Genomic DNA, 16856 nt, shown 5'->3' on the forward strand with positions numbered 1-16856 from the left:
TAATGTTAAAACAAAGGCAAATGAACATCTTTACTGAACAATATTGAAACTGTCCTTAAAAATACTTTTTGGCACAAGACATTTAGGGATTTGCTATATATAACAAGGGAAACAATGTAAAGGATTTGAAAAAAAATAATTGAATAGCCGATAAAACGGGTTTAAATTTACTGTGTTTGCTACCTTACTGTATAAAAAACGCTCTATTGGAGAAAACCTGTAAAATATCTTTAATTTTGTAATCTGTTGACATGATTTATTACGTTATGACACATTTGTAATGTCGCAGGAATGGAGATATTATGAACACTGCAGTAGTTCTGAACAATGAAGAGTCTCTAACAAAGTGGTACTGTATACCGAGAATTTTAGCTGCAGTTTCATTTTCACCTTTTTTCGCCCTCTGTAATGAAGGTAAAATTATCATTACAGCGAACATTTGTAAACAATAGAACATACATGGTATAAAGTAATGTGAAGGGAGATTGTCTTTTTGGGCGAAAACAAATTTTACCACCAAAGTTTTAAAAAATCCTGTATACAGTTTTATTATCCTGCTTTTTTTCTTCCTCTGCCATCAACTTGTTTAACACTTTACTTAAACAATTACCAGCCAGACTCAAATGAAGAGCAATTTGATTAGTGATGGGCATGTGTAGATACAGCTCGTCACACAACTTCTTGTTTCAATTGGACAGCCTCTGATTAATTGGGACATTTTATAGCTATAACTTTATTCTGTGGGCTGGATTTGTTCATACTTTATGCAAGTGACAATATATTGGTATACTTTACAAAAGACTTTTTTTGAAAGTTTTTGGATTCCAAATGGCATTTCTGGTGAATTTATCTCTGATAGAAATATTTTTGGTTATTTGTTCTTGGTGCGACTTTGTTTTTTACATCGTGGAAGAAATGCATACAATTAAGGTATAATTTATGTCAGATGGCTGACTAGTAACTTTCCTGATTTGATGTTTGCATTGATTTCTGATAGTCTAACAAGTCAAATGAACCTATATTAATTTTACCCAATATTTATTATAATCCTTATTTTAACTTGATAACATGTTGAGTCAACCACCATCTGACATTTGGTCAAATATGGTGGAATGTACATATTTACACTCCTATGAATTACATGAAATACATAACAATACATTATGACAATGATTTAAAGTTTGAAAGATGCAGTAAACATTAGATTTCTGGGATTTAAAGAAAAGTCAAGTACTTACAGCTGCTGCAAATTTGTATCTTGTGCGTTTGCTAGGGTTGTTTGGGAATGTTCATAGCAATCTCTATGATAGTTAGCACAGATTTTTTATCAAGGGGGTTAACTCTAACACAAATTACATTGTAAGGTATCATACACTCTTAAGTAATTACAAATATGTCATATAGCGTCTGCCTAACTTATGACCAAACTTCTTGAATGTACGAAAAATGTCTGTGCGCAGTCTGACTAGAGATATTCCAAAAACAAAAGATGTAAGTTTCTGCATTATTTTTCCCAATTGCAAATCACGTGTGATAGAATTATTTAATCGCAGATGTAATTCTTTGATGAAATTTCCATAAAAGTCTTTATGTTGCACCCTTAAGGAAAATGTATTGGATTCTATTTGCATGCTGGTAAAAAAAAAGGAAACTGTTCAGTTTGTCAAAAAGTAGCATTATAAACAGTGTTGCTACACAAAAACAGGAAATGTAAAGTTGATGATGGCTGAGAAAGATAATGTTTAATTAAAAAAAAAAAAAAAAAAATGGTTGGAGAAGGATATTTTGTTTTTTCCTAGAGGCATCTTAGTCATTTTTTTTTCCAAACTAAGTATACCCAAAGTAGCCAAAATCCAAGTGGTCTTCTTCATATTGAAGAAGACCTGTAAAATAAATCTGACAAACATCCTGTTTAAAGGGGACCTGTGAGAATTTAGATAAAAGCATGATCATTTGGCCATTAGCATATCACCGAACGAATCTGGGCAAATCTGCAAGTGTCATTAGTTTAATCCGCATCGCATGTGTGCACTTTTAAAATAATTTACAAGAATACTAAAATAAAATGTTGATGATCAGTTCAACTGGGTTTAATGAATCCAATACACATTTCATATTCAAATTCCTTTCAGTGCTGAAGCAAATTCAAGGCATTAGATCAACCTCACAGTGATGTGAAAGAGCTTGTTCCCTAGTGCCTACTTGTGGCCACATCATTTAGAAAATACAAGTTTAGGTGACCCTATAAATCAAGGGGTTAGGTGACTACTAAAACAAAGGGTTCAGGGACCTCTTACAGAGCATACAATGGACCCCCCTCCCTCCCTAAAAATATAAGCTGACAAGGGTGAGACGACCTCTACACACAGGGTTTTGCAACCACTAAATGCAGATATTGGTGACTTCTAAACATTGGCATCAGTAATATCTAAACACAGTTTTTCCTGGTAATCCCATTAGAACAAGTATGCTTATTAATTAGTGTGTTATATACCTGTTGATTTGTTAGTGTGTTATATACCTGTTGGTGTGTTATATACCTGTTGGTTTGTTAGTGTGTTATATACCTGGTGATTTGTAAGTGTGTTATATACCTGTTGGTTTGTTAGTGTGCTATATACCTGTTGGTTTGTTAGTGTGTTATATACCAGGTGATTTGTTAGTGTGTTATATACCTGGTGATTTGTTAGTGTGTTATATACCTGTTGGTGTGTTATATACCTGTTGGTTTGTTAGTGTGTTATATACCAGGTGATTTGTTAGTGTGTTATATACCTGGTCATTTGTTAGTGTGTTATATACCTGTTGATTTGTTATATACCTGTGGATTTGTTAGTGTGTTATATACCTATTGATTTGTTAGTGTGTTATATACCTGTTGATTTGTTATATACCTGTGGATTTGTTAGTGTGTTATATACCAGTTGGTTTGTTAGTGTGTTATATACCTGTTGGTTTGTTATATCCCTGTGGATTTGTTAGTGTGTTATATACCAGTTGGTTTGTTAGTGTGTTATATACCTGTTGGTTTGTTATATCCCTGTGGATTTGTTAGTGTGTTATATACCAGTTGGTTTGTTAGTGTGTTATATACCTGTTGGTTTGTTATATCCCTGTGGATTTGTTAGTGTGTTATATACCAGTTGGTTTGTTAGTGTGTTATATACCTGTTGGTTTGTTAGTGTGCTATATACCTGTTGGTCTGTTAGTGTGTTATATACCAGGTGATTTGTTAGTGTGTTATATACCTGGTGATTTGTTAGTGTGTTATATACCTGTTGATTTGTTAGTGTGTTATATACCTGTTGATTTGTTATATACCTGTGGATTTGTTAGTGTGTTATATACCTGTTGATTTGTTAGTGTGTTATATACCTGTTGATTTGTTATATACCTGTGGATTTGTTAGTGTGTTATATACCTATTGATTTGTTAGTGTGTTATATACCTGTTGATTTGTTAGTGTGTTCTAGGCCTGTCGTTGTGAAATTGTGTTATATACCTGATGATTTGTTATATACCTGTTGGTTTGTTATATACCTGTTGATTTGTCAGTGTGTTCTAGGCCTGTTGTTGTGTTAGTGTGTTATATACCTGTTGATTTGTTATATACCTGTTAGTTTGTTATATACCTGTTGATTAGATAGTAACTTAACCATTACATGATTGCCTCTGTCTGACACCATATATTTGACATATTTCTTGGTAAATGTTTTAAAATTGAATAGTCACAGGGTTGGTGCTACCCCTTGTTTGAAAAGTCACTTTTTTGTTCAGGGGATATTGTTCAAGCCAGATTGTGTTTTTCTTCAATATTATCTGGATTACATTTCACTGTTGCACAGTAATACATGTGTCATGAAACCCCTTCCTTAGATCTTCATTTCATACAAGTATTGCATTGCATGACACAGGCAAAGTCGCCTGATTGAGACTGGATTACATGACTGAATTTACCTATAAACATGTTTTCCACGCTGGAGGTGGTTTGACAATGTCAGCAGCGTGCACGCTAGAAATGCATCCATCTCACTGTAATGTTTGTTTTTCCTTTACAGTCAAAACGTTTTAATGAATAGCTTTAATCAAAGCAGCAAAACTTTTTTCATTTAGAGTACATTAGTGATTCAGCATTAAGTTGAGAATGATCCCTGCCCTGGTTCAGAACATCTCTTTGTATTTTTTAAAGGATTTTTATCATTTGAATTTTTAGAAAATGAGTAGATTAATAAGGAAAATTGAAAAATAAACTGATTTAAAGCAGATATATGCAACATATCTCTGATTACCTACAATACTATGTGACTCAAAACTTGGATTATTATGACATAAAATCGGCAATATTGGTGTTGTTCAGCATTGAATCATGGAACTCTTTCATTTTCTAAAATCTGTTGAATTAATGTTTTGTGTGTTAACTTTGAAATCCAACGGTTGTTTCAGATTTTTTTATTTTGTCCGTATATGATTTCATTATCAATGATAATTACTGGTAGAAAGTAAAAATATTTTGTAGAAAACAAAAAATACCTACAAAGATAATAATGAATTTTGTTTTGATATTATGTTCTTCAGTCAATTAGGCTTGTAAAAAACTGACAAAAGCCTGCTTTGATACTGATAAAGCCTTATCACGGAAGTCACATAATGGTTTTTCTTGACGACAGACTTTATCTGATTAAAGAGAGGACATTTCCTTGAATATTTATCATTTTAATTGCATTAAAGTAGGTTATGTTGTACACGTTACGGCAGTATTGATATGCTAGATCACCCAGGGCGTGATATATTTATCGGCTCTAAAAACATGGAATTGGAATAAACGTCAGCTTTATCAGAATAAACAATAATTTGCATACCGAAATAGCTAGTGTGTTGTAACACAATGTGTCAAAAATCCATTTTGCATTTGTAGGTTATGTCGAGCTCAATAGAAAACGTGCTACAAATGTTTTCTGAATAACAACACCCATTAACAGTTGTTGTCAGTTGTGAGTGCAACCACACACACACCACACTCCTGCACACGCTCGAACAAACGACTGCGTGAGAAAAAGAGGTTAAAATTTTAGCGCATGTTTCCTGCAAAGTTGTGCAATTAATCGATCGTGTGCAATTCAGAATATTACTCCTCGTTTTGTCGATATTTGGTTTTAAAACTCAAGGTCAGTCACCCAGCTTTAAGTGGTGAGTACGATACACCCCTCTAAAGGTGTACCGCGTATTTCGTGGTGTTTATGGACTAGCATTTAACATAATCGCCGGACCATGACGTTTCTACTCAATAGGCCTTAGCTGGTGTGAGGAGCCTTTTGTATGCAATGTTGAATGGGGATTGTATGGAACTTCAAGGAGTTGTGTAACAGGGACTTCCACATCTTCCTGTAGGAAGGATAGAAATAGTGGCACATTCATTGTACTAGCGGCACGTAGAAATCGGGAGACATCCTCGCTTACAAACAAGTCGGTCTCCTAGAAATTCCAGCACTGGATTTGTAGTATAGCCATGTCAGAACTAAAGGTATCCTCTGAAATATCGTTTCTGTACTGAAGGGGATTAGTATAGGTTTGCCTGTTAGGTAAAGTGACGGAAAATCTTACTCTTTTTTAACACGTTGATATATTTACAATGTGTATATATATATTTGTGTGTGGAATGTTGACGACGCCTCTTACTTGTGATGATATTTGACTGCTTTTAAAACCTCTGTGCTCCAGTGGGCATCACGGGAGTGTGAAACCTTTTTTAATTGGAAGGAAAGGAAATGAAAGACAGATTCCGGGAGGGGATAGTATTACAACGTTTGTATGTGGACATGCATGAGGGGGACCATCGCATGGATGTCACAGGTAACACCTACAACTGCCACGATTCTTCATCAGTCGGTGCTTCTTCTCTGATGCCCTTACACTATGACACTGCATTGCATTCATTATGCACCACTGCAATGACCCAGATTTTGATGGAGAGATTTTCGCACTAATTACCGCCCTGCGGCTGATATCAAATTCGGAATAAATCGCAAAGGTAACGACGATGGTGCCCATGTGTTTATCGTTTAGCTGTGTTTATTGTACACGTGACTGTATCATCTACATGTTTATTGTCAATACGACAAAACCTATTGGCGTTCTAATTCCCATTAGATAACATTATTGCTAGGAAAATTGATCTCGACAGCTCCTGCTACCCCGGCTTTACTAGGCCATCCATTGATTCCAAATATACAGTAGAAGCTTGTTTATTCACAGTGTTTCTTGTTACAGCTGTGTGTAATGGTTTTTCTAAATGTTTGCCGGGATCATTCACAATCCCGATTATAGATAAGTAACATAATTAATCTGTCTACATTCAGATAGTACTCTGACATTTAATCGTGCTGACAGCTTAGAAGGAGAGGTCTGGTGCTTAAGGATGTAAACAGGTGACAAATAAGTAAGCAGTTTTCTGTTCTAGCTGAACGGCATAATAATATTAAAATCAGTTCTAGTTAATTTGCATGCTAATGATTACTCGCTAATGACTTGGCATTGTCTGTGGGAACAACCAGGATTTGTCAGTTGATATGATGGTAGAATTGTTGTGTTGTGTGATCATCCGAGTAATCAAAGAACTGACTAGAGGCTTGAATGTTTGTAAATAATTGTGTCCTTAATATAAGCTTAAATTGGTAGGAAAGTCATGCACAATATTTGTTTTGTATAGAAATGAAAGGATGCTTTGATTATAATATATTATGTGTGACTCTCGGTGAGAAATTCATGACCTGGAAAAAGATCTGTTGTAATTTATTTTATCTCATTAGGAGGCCTAGTTAAGAAAAATAATATATCTCTCTGCATGGCTGTGCCAGCTGAGGGGCTAATGAGCTGCATCTGTGGTGACAACATCAATTTTGTGAACACGATGATTCCCTGGTTACGTGCAAAAACTGTGCAAGTGAATCAAGAATGATCTGCATTGGCAATTCACATACATGCTATGAATTCTGTTCTAGCAGAACCTTGTCTGAGTTGATGTTTGTGGATAATGTAACCCCTGTCTTTACTTCACATTTGTAGATAATTTTACCCCAATCTTGACTTATAATTTAATAAACTGACCCTGGTGCTCTTTACTTATCATTGTGAATAACTTGACTCCTGACTTTACTAAAATTGTTAATAGTTTGACCCTTGACCCTATTGAACATCGAGAACTTTTGTAGATAAGTTCACCCTTGACCTTGATGAACATTTATAAATAATTTGACCCATGAACTGACTGAATAGATGATGTAATGTCTGTCTTTACAGAACATTTGAGAATGATGTGACCCTGACCTAACAGAACATTTGTGATCATTCGACCCCTGACTTCACTGAATATTTGTGGATGATTAATCTGAACATATTTTGACCTCTGATCTTACTGCACATATGTTTTTACCTGTAGATGTGATACCTAACCTTGAAAATATCTATGTCTTGGTCCCTGACCACTGAATAGATAATTCAACCCACATCTTCATCAACATTTGAAGATAATTTGATCCCCATATTAACTGAACATTCATATATAGTGTGATGCCTGTCTCTGCTGCAGAAATATTACCCTGGAGCTAACATTTGCATATAACATGACCCCCTGATGTTACTTATCCATTAATAGCCAATGAACCTGTTTATTTACCTTTCCCATTTACAATTTTGTCTAAAAAAAATCAAATATTGTCCGAAAATGTTTGAATTAGATGCTCACAGGTCAAATTGTGTTATCTAGGAATATGATTATATCAAGCTTAGATAAAATAAGGACAATTGACTTAGATTTATAGGAAATTGGCAATTGTATAATGAAACAGTACAGCTGCCTGTTTTGGTGTGTCTCTGCTGCTAGCTTCACAGGAGTGTATTATCAAGCTTAAAGTACAACTGTCGGATTAGGAAATTTCTGTCCTACCTGAGGTAGGTGTCGGATAAGAAACATCCAATATGTATGTAGAACAAAGTTAACCCCTGACGTTTCTAACCCATAAAGTGGAAGTGACTTCGTCACTCTTAAATAATGGATATTTACCCTCTTAACCTATTTATAATTGATTAGTTTGAAACATAAAATACCTTATTTTGTACTTTATTGTGTAAGTCTATCGCTTTATAGGGAGTAAAATAAATATGTGTATTTGTGTTGAATGTTATTTATAGACATGCATTATGTATAAACAGGATGATTATACAGGTAGGACATTAACGACTTGGCTCCAGATCACAAAACAGTCTAAATGTCAATCGTCAGTACAATAAACAGTTCTCCTTGAAATCAGCCCTAATTGATAGAGTACACACATTGTACATACATACCCGTAAAATAACACTTCAATACAGCACTGAAAGTCAGTTTTAGTAGTGTTTTAGTGAGGTAATGTGCTGTAGTTTGGTATATTTTTGTGCTTTAGTACATATGTGTTGTATTTTTGTACGTTTGTAAAGTACTTTTGTGCATTGGTGCTGTAGTTTGATAGATTATGTTGCTCCAAGCAAATCCATTGGTATATAACATCTTGTGCATGTGCATTTGTCTGTCCATACCGATTTGGTCTTTTGTGGACATCAGATTTGGTAAGTAGGTACTCAATGTAAAAGGCACTGTAACCTGTACCAAAATCAGGTCATTGCACCTCCTTTGACCTTTTAACCTTTTATCTCAGATGCAGCAAATAAGTTTCAAAAACAATTGTGTGGTGTTGTGGTACTGTATACCGGTGCGGGAAATTTTCGCCCTTCTCCCATATTAACTCAATTTTCGCCTAATGTAAATTTGGTTTTCCGTTAAAATGACTATGTATATTACGTTCACTGTAACGGTAAATTTGCCTTAATGACGAAGAGTAAAAAGGTGAAAATAAAAAGCCAGAAAAAAAATGTCCGTTATACAGTATCCATGAAGCAGCTGGTCACTGGTGTAGTGATATAGACTAGTAGGTCACAGATTTGGTTACCTAAGGAACAGAAAGGTGAATATAAATCATGGTTGTCTTGAGAAGTAAAGCTAATTGTATAAAAATAAGATTGTGGTATAACTACTGGAAATCAGAAAATTTCACCTAATGAAATATTTGAAAAATATGAATCTACCCGGTGGGAACTTCAACCTTCACAGTGAAAATACTATGTTGAAAAACCTATTCAGTCTGTGGTCTTGTCAGGATGACTCTGCTATCAGTTTGAACGGCAAGAAGTGCAAACTATGAGAAAGGTTTCCTTGTACAGTTAAACCTATATTCAGAAACCACCTCCTTCTGGAAATCCACAAGGCAGTGTTTTAATTATTGTAGGTGGTCTCTTAATACAGGTTATAGTTAACATGAAAATAACTGAAGTGGAAAGTTTAAAAACAGACTCAAATACCCAGGTACATGTGGTTTCTTTAGCAGGTTTGACTGCATACATACAATGATAACTGCCTTGTCATGGACATGGATTACTAGCTGATTTCAAGTGTGGGAGGATTTCCTATGTAAACTGTCTGTTTATCACATTACACATCTTTCTGTCCTTTTACTCACGTTTACAACCACTTGTAGAGCATTTATGACTAAAACTTACTTTCTTGCACCATTAAGTTTTACAAAGAAGAGAATCCAACAATGTTGTTTAGGTGTTGTAAATCGTTCATGCGTCCATAAACTTCATACAAATTTGATCGAAGTTAGTGAAACATAACTGTCTATCCAGATATATCATTTATGGCTTTGCTCGACCTAGATTTTTAGTATGTTAATAGTTAGACAATTACATCAGCAATGTTATACCTACCAAGTTTTCATTGGAAAAGAAAACTCATGACAAAGTCTTAAAATATCTAAAAAGAACTACTTGTTTAATGAGCCCTAGAAATGTCATAAAATGCCATAATTTAAGCTGGGTTTATTTTCACTTGTGCAGATCTGAAGCAACCTTTATAATCATAATGGGTAGTTTCATTTTTTGTTAAAAATCCTAAAAAGCATCACCATATGATATTTAAATATTTTTACAATGTTTTCAGTATATAACTCAAAGTACAGAATCACCTAGTTGTGCAGAAATATCCATTCCTTTGAAGTACGGGTCATCTGCTGGGTATATCTAAATAGCAATCTTACCAACCTGACATTTTTCACAGCCTGCATCCCTTTGATGTTGAAGCTGTATATAGTTATAGTCAGTTTCATTCAAGCTGTACAAAGTCTAATAATAACTGCAATATAACAGATTAATTTTTAAATGTTGAACTGTATTTTTACGAATTCTAATTAGATTGAAAACTGATAAGTGTATTGTAATCCACTTCTAATGTACGTCGGTAGCGACTCATGACATCAGGGTTTATTTTGGTAATCTGTAAAACCAGGTCATTTCTCTGTGGTAAATGACACACCTGCCTTGAGAAAATTATGTAGAAGTATTTTTGACAGTTGTTGAAGCTGTGTCCAAACCATGTCAAACCCTTCAAAACCTTTATTATCATCGTAGGTGACGCTGGAGAATAAATGTTTACCATCATATTCATCGCTTTAATCTACACGTCCGCCATTTTTATTACTTTATTTTTGATTTGAAATTCTCTCGCACACCTTTGGTCATTACTAGGGTACACTGCCGGGAATATCGAAAGTAATGACAAAATAACCAATCAGAAGCCTTCTACTATACACGTTAAGGTTTGGAATAGCAACAACCTGACTTCACACTTCCTGGCTTGATCAAAACCTACAGAACGAGAAACGGCATATGCCGTGCGTAGCACTGACGACCTGACTTTTCATTTTATTGCCGATGAAATATGGTACACCATAGTTATAACCTAAGCAAATTTAAAGGGAGGTTACTCTATGTACAAAAAACTACAGTGGAGTTCTCTAGTGTTTTACCTGAAGTGGGGCAAGGATCCTTCATATATCAATTATTTTTTTATCCTAACTGGATGACAATAAATGATGAAGATGACAGATTGAAAAAAAAACAGACATTTACTGAAGAGGCTTTGTCCTCCACAATTAATGCTGAGTGATTTAAATATATTCAGAAAATGAAAAAAGATTTTGCGCAATAGGATTAATTCCTACGAATTTAAAATGAATGCTGAACTTAATGAGAATTTAATTGTACATGTGTTCACAGATGTGGCATTGCCCGGTGGTTCTTACCTGTACCTGGTGCCTGATTACCAGCTAATGGATGTTGGCTTCCTTTGATCAGTGAAGGATATTCCCATTAATAATTGCACGCATAATTGAGATAAAAATCAATGTAGCAGGTAGATGTGTACTGTGAAAACTCTGCAACGGTTTCCAGTAATTTCCTGGAATGGGGTTACTTTTATTATATTATTTACAGTCTTTTTAGCTGTTTAAATAAAACATATACTGTGACTTTGAGAATAAAACATATCATCTGTATTTAAAGAAAAAAACTCAATTTAATGTAGATTGTTAATACTTCTCTACCATTCCTGTTGGTAGGAAACTACCTAAAGTGTCAGCCAGCAGAAAATGTCGATATAAACTCATCCGAAGAAAACATTGGTATGAGCTCATCTTACAGAATATGTTGATGTAAAATAAACTGAATTCTCAGCCTGTAGAAATAGTTATGAGGTTTCGTTTTTGTTAGTTCACCTGGCCAAAAGGACCAATGAGCCAAGGGTTGAAGGACGGGATGAAGGACGACCAGGTTTGTTAACGTGAATGCCCTTGATCCATTTTCAACATTACCAGGTTCAAATGTTTACAACCTTTCAAAACTTTAGCCTGAATAACCAAGAGACCTAGGGTCACAAGATTTGGCCTGTAGTAGGCTACAATAAAGAACTACCAAGTTGATTCAAATAAGTGATTGTAATCTGCCTTAAACCTGCGTAAACCAAGTTGTCTGTTGTCTTAATTATTTGGTCTGTAGCATACTGGAATGAAGGGCTACCATGTTTGTTAAAATGAATGACCTTGACCCACTTTCAAGATGTTATAGGTAGAATGTGTTAAAATCTGCCTAGGGTGTCAGTATTTGACCTGTTGTATACTGGGATGAAGGGCTATCAATTTGTCTGTAAAAATGAATTACCTTAACCCATAGTCGGTGTCTCCGGGGTTACTTCTTTTGAATAACCAAGAGTCCTTTGGTCTTGAGATTTATCCTGTGATGATATTCAATTTGTTTATATCATCTTGATTATTTCTCAGAACAGTTCCGCATGGTATGGGTTTTCTCTTCAAAAATGATTTATCAAAGCTATCGTCATGCTGGAAAAAACAGTTTCCAGTAGTAAGTTACAGCTTTTGGCCGTGGTACGGGGATCTTCAATTCTATATTTTATCAGCCTATACAAATATTAGCTTGGTAATCTTTTAAATGTTTATGTCCAAAAGGAAGGAAGTGGATAGTGTCTTTATAAATTCACACATGCATGTCTCTACAGCACACAACTTGCTTTGTTATGCTTGTCCTTAAAACGGATTACCTTTAATTACCCCGAGTGGGGTAGACTTGCTTAGAAAGAGAGTCATAACTTACTTAGGTTTGCCCTATGTACTTTAGCATTGGTATGTAACTTATTCAACACATGCCCATTTTCCCTCAATATTAGCAATAATTTTGTATTATATCGTGTTTACAAGGTTCACAAGTCTGTATGTATGCAGCGGTGTATGTATTATTGTAAAGCTTCAGATATTTTCACATTATTTTTGTCCAACGTTGTGCGTGTATCAAGGTCATTTAAATACTTCTGGACCACAATCATTGAGATGCTTTTGTTCGTCAGTCTTGGAATCAGATTTCAAAGTGGAAACTAAATATGTAAGAAAACAATACAGTCTTTGTCCGACTTGGCAGTGCCGTTGTTAAACTAGTGATGGCATTGTGGATAACATGTCACTTGACAATCACATTCAAAATCGTAAACAGGGTCTAATTGTGCATATATCCTGTTTTCATTGAATAGACCTTACAATAAAAATGGTTTGTAATTGAAGGGGATTTTCACGAACAGGAAATTCAAATGCCTATTGTAGCTCTTTGTTCGTAGAAATTAACAGAAACACGAATGAAATGCCATGTGTTTGACAAAACTGTGTCACAACAGGCGAGATTATGCTATTGAAATTAATTGGCTGGTGTTTGTAAGCTATGTAGATATTTGATTATCATTAAATTCAGGGTTATCCTTGATTTACAAGAAATTGTTCCCCTATAAAGCATATAGTGTATAAGACTACTTTTTGCTGATACAAGATAAAAAAAAATCATATAATGATTACGAAAATGAAAAAAAAAATCTACCTATATGTATAATATTATCTCTTCTGAAGTCTAAATTGCCTATCAACGCATTAAGGACGTACGGACAGGACCACATGATAGTTATACCTCCTGCAGTGAAGTTGGTTAAGGGGATGGGGGGTTAGTAAGTTAAGGTTGTCCATCTGTGACAGAATCTAGTCTGGACAACCCCTTCTATATTTTTCCTCTGAATTCTGTGAACTTTCATTAAAGATGCAATCACCACACTCTGTAATTGGGTGCACTAATGTGCTCAATTTTTCTGTATGATAATTTTTCTGAGAGTAATGTCCCTTTTACACAATTTATTTGCCGAATCTTAACCAGAAAACTTCATCCAAATTACGAGAAAAATCACAGGTAGGATTATCACACACTGAAGTTCTCCAATGCTTTCTTTTTATAAGCCAGCGATTATAACAAGAGTTGTACTGGGAGCTTAGTCAGCGTGTGGCTTACAATTTCGGTTTTTTAAATCATAAAAAGGTTAAAAAAAATATAAAGCTTTATTATAGTTATAATATAATTTTGGAAAGAGAATGTCTTTTTATGAAAACCAATCATATAAATAGGGAATTTTTCAGGAAAGGGACTGCTTTAAACTGACTAGTAAAGGCAAATGCCAAAGGAAAGGTAAAGATTTCCTAGACAAACATCTGTCTGTTTTCACATAATTCAATGAAGGACTTCGACCTCTGGTATTCAATTCTCCACTGATTTGTTGGGTATTTAATGAAGCTTCCTGAGCCTTCACCATTTTATTGGCGAGCATCACATGGGCTTAATTGGTCAGCTGATACTGTTAGTGGGAGAATAGATGTACAATGTCTTACACCAGGTCTGCTGCAATCATTATTACATTCTTCAACTGGAAGCTTAGCGGTCTCTAATGAGACAAACTTATTCTTAATTAAGAATGTAGAACCATTTTAGTGGTAACAAATGTTTTGTGAGGTACATACCCTTCTATACTTGTATTCTTCTGAAAATATAATTGATTGTTAGGGATTTTTTTAATTAAGAAAACATTTCTAGGAAAGGTGCGAAAGATTCCAAACATATATAGCTGAAGGCTATTTAGCTACAAAAAATATTAGCTGTTATTAGAAATCCTTTTTTTTTAAAAGAGCATATGCCATAAAAATTGTCTAATGCTTTCCTGTTTGTTTTTTTGGATATAAGACTTTGTAACAAATGATCAGTGATGGACTATGGTTCTTAACTGACATTGTCAGCCATACAACAACAACGATCAGGCTTATGTTTTGTACCTGGCCTGGTCATTAATAAGGTCACATAGAGGGCATTGCCTATGGTTAGTACTCAGTTTATCACATGTATCATTCAATAGGTAAAGGCTTTAACCAGGGACAAAAGTTTAAATTCCATCTAAAGTGCTTTAACGTTTGATAACCATCAGAGAGAAAAAAATGTATGTTTAATTGGAAAGCTTTTTAAAAATAGTCAAATAATAGATTGCTTACAGAAATACAGGATATGGATTTTGTTGTGTTTACCTGAAGCAATGAAATGTTAATTACCAATGTACTATAAGTAATGTGTATTTGTGTGTACTGCCGGAACAAATGGTTGTTGATGGACGATACACTAACCTGACACACTGTGACCATTGTTTACATGTTTATAGACTGGAATATAATCTACTAGACCAGCACAGGTCTCGTCTCATCAGATCTAACGGTTTGTATTAAAGAGTTCAAAACGTCAAAATATATTTCTACCAGTATGTTAGAGTACATTATGTACAGTTAAGCTTGGTACATTCGCACCAACTAATTTGTCACAGCCAAAATAGTTCTATCTAATAGGAATGTCAGAGCATTAAAACATGGTATGTTAAGCCTGAGCTAGCATTTAAAATTTAATTAAGGCTCTATATATTGAGGATGCCATTATGGGTGGGTTGATTCAGCTGAGCTAACCTTAAACATAGGCCTCTTGTTTCAGTTGGTTTCTCTTGAAAGTGATTCTCGTTTTGTGTATGCCCCACTGTGAAATGGGGGAGAAAGGGGGAGGGGCATAGAGCATTACCTGTCTGGTCTCATTGCATACCATCTTGATTCAGTTCCTTTCCTCTAGCATCTTAATTTCTGAAAAGATTTTGATCAAATTTTATGCAAAGACAAAATTTGAGAATATTTCAAATTTGTTTACATTTTAGAGTTCCAAAAGGCAAGCCCAAGGTTACTTTTATTTCCAAGGAAATGTCAACCATTTCAGTGTCATCAGTTCAGCCTCTTTATTATCCTCCACTTTCACCGAAACAGGGGATATTAATTTGTGTTTGTCTGTCTGTCTGTCTGTCTGTCTGTCACGCTTTGTTCTTTGTTTCCGTACAATAACTACAACAAATATTAACCCATTTTCTTCAAACTAAGTAACAGGGTTGAACGCATTAAGGGCTCGGCCAAGTTTGACAATCACTTTAATCGGGACTCCATTTGGCAGAGTCATTATCTGCAGTTTCTGCTTAATAACTCTAGCAAATATTAGATAAGGCATTTTTTTCTTCCAGTTTCAAGCTGTACATTATGTCTCAACAGGACGATACTCACATGTGTAAACCTAACCTCAATAATGTTTACCTACAATATGTCCTGAAAGCGGGGTATATAAATTCCAGGAATTTGCTTGTTTCTAACCTAATTTTGATCAAACTTACATTATGATGACACATGTAAGAACACCTCAGACAATTTTTTCATACTTCAGGGTGCCAAGGTCAAGGTCAGCTTTCTTTTACTTTTTACAGAAAAATCTCAAGCAATAAAACTAATTTACAAAGGCACATGGGCATTTCATGTTTTGTTGACATTTTCTAGTTTTAACAAAAGTATCTGTTATCATGTATAAAGGTAAAACCAGTCACAAAAGCTAATTATACCATTTATATGTAGGGTTCTATAAACCTAAAAAAATGCTTGAACAAATCAATGAGTTCAGGGGAAACAAATTGCAAATTTAAACAAAAGACATTGAGACTCAAGGCGAAGTAGTTAAAATTTACTGTTTGAAAGCTAGGAAGATTGATGCCTAAATCCAGGTGAATTTCAGAATTACGTCTTAGGTTAGCTTCTTATGATTAATGCTTGATAAGATGAGAATGAATTTGTTCAGAATGGTGTTTACATTAATTAGCATGATGTGCGACACCTGACATGTGAGTTATGTGTGGTTACCTGTGAGCGGGGTGTCACAGCTAGGTCAGATGTGTGCACAAGAAAAACAAAAACATGGTATAAACATGACGGATTACTGCCTGCATCATAAGGCGTAATTACGTGTGTGGCTGATATAATAATAATATAATAATAAAGGCTTTATTTATTCTTGATAACATATTAAGCATGAAGCTCATCTTACACATGGTCAAGATACAATATATGATAAAATGTACAATATTTACAGCTGATATTCCTAGGTTTGCTCTGGTTTACTGGACATTGTATACAATCAGAGATAATTTTTTGTCCTAATTGATTGTTTGATTTATTTATTGATCAGATCATAACTGTTCATCAGTTGATAAAGGT

General features: G+C 34.6%; 1 protein-coding gene across 6 annotated transcripts in view; it reads left to right on the plus strand.

Annotated features, from left to right (window-relative positions):
• Positions 1 to 16856, plus strand: part of LOC110456242 — a 99595-nt gene that overhangs the window by 56428 nt on the left and 26311 nt on the right. Inside the window, exons 1-2 of one of the 6 annotated variants that reach the window (XR_002463570.1) lie at positions 5260 to 6028; positions 11146 to 11700. The exons of 3 other annotated variants lie outside the window; for them this stretch is intronic. The gene's annotated coding sequence lies outside the window, so the exon portion shown is untranslated. Of the gene's footprint in view, positions 1 to 5259; positions 6029 to 11145; positions 11701 to 16856 lie in introns of those variants that run through there. 2 more of the 6 variants (XR_002463569.1, XM_021506851.1) reach the window with 2 other exon arrangements.

The sequence above is a fragment of the Mizuhopecten yessoensis genome, unplaced genomic scaffold (assembly GCF_002113885.1).
Source record: "Mizuhopecten yessoensis strain PY_sf001 unplaced genomic scaffold, ASM211388v2 scaffold8573, whole genome shotgun sequence".
Taxonomy (NCBI): Eukaryota; Metazoa; Mollusca; class Bivalvia; order Pectinida; family Pectinidae; genus Mizuhopecten; species Mizuhopecten yessoensis.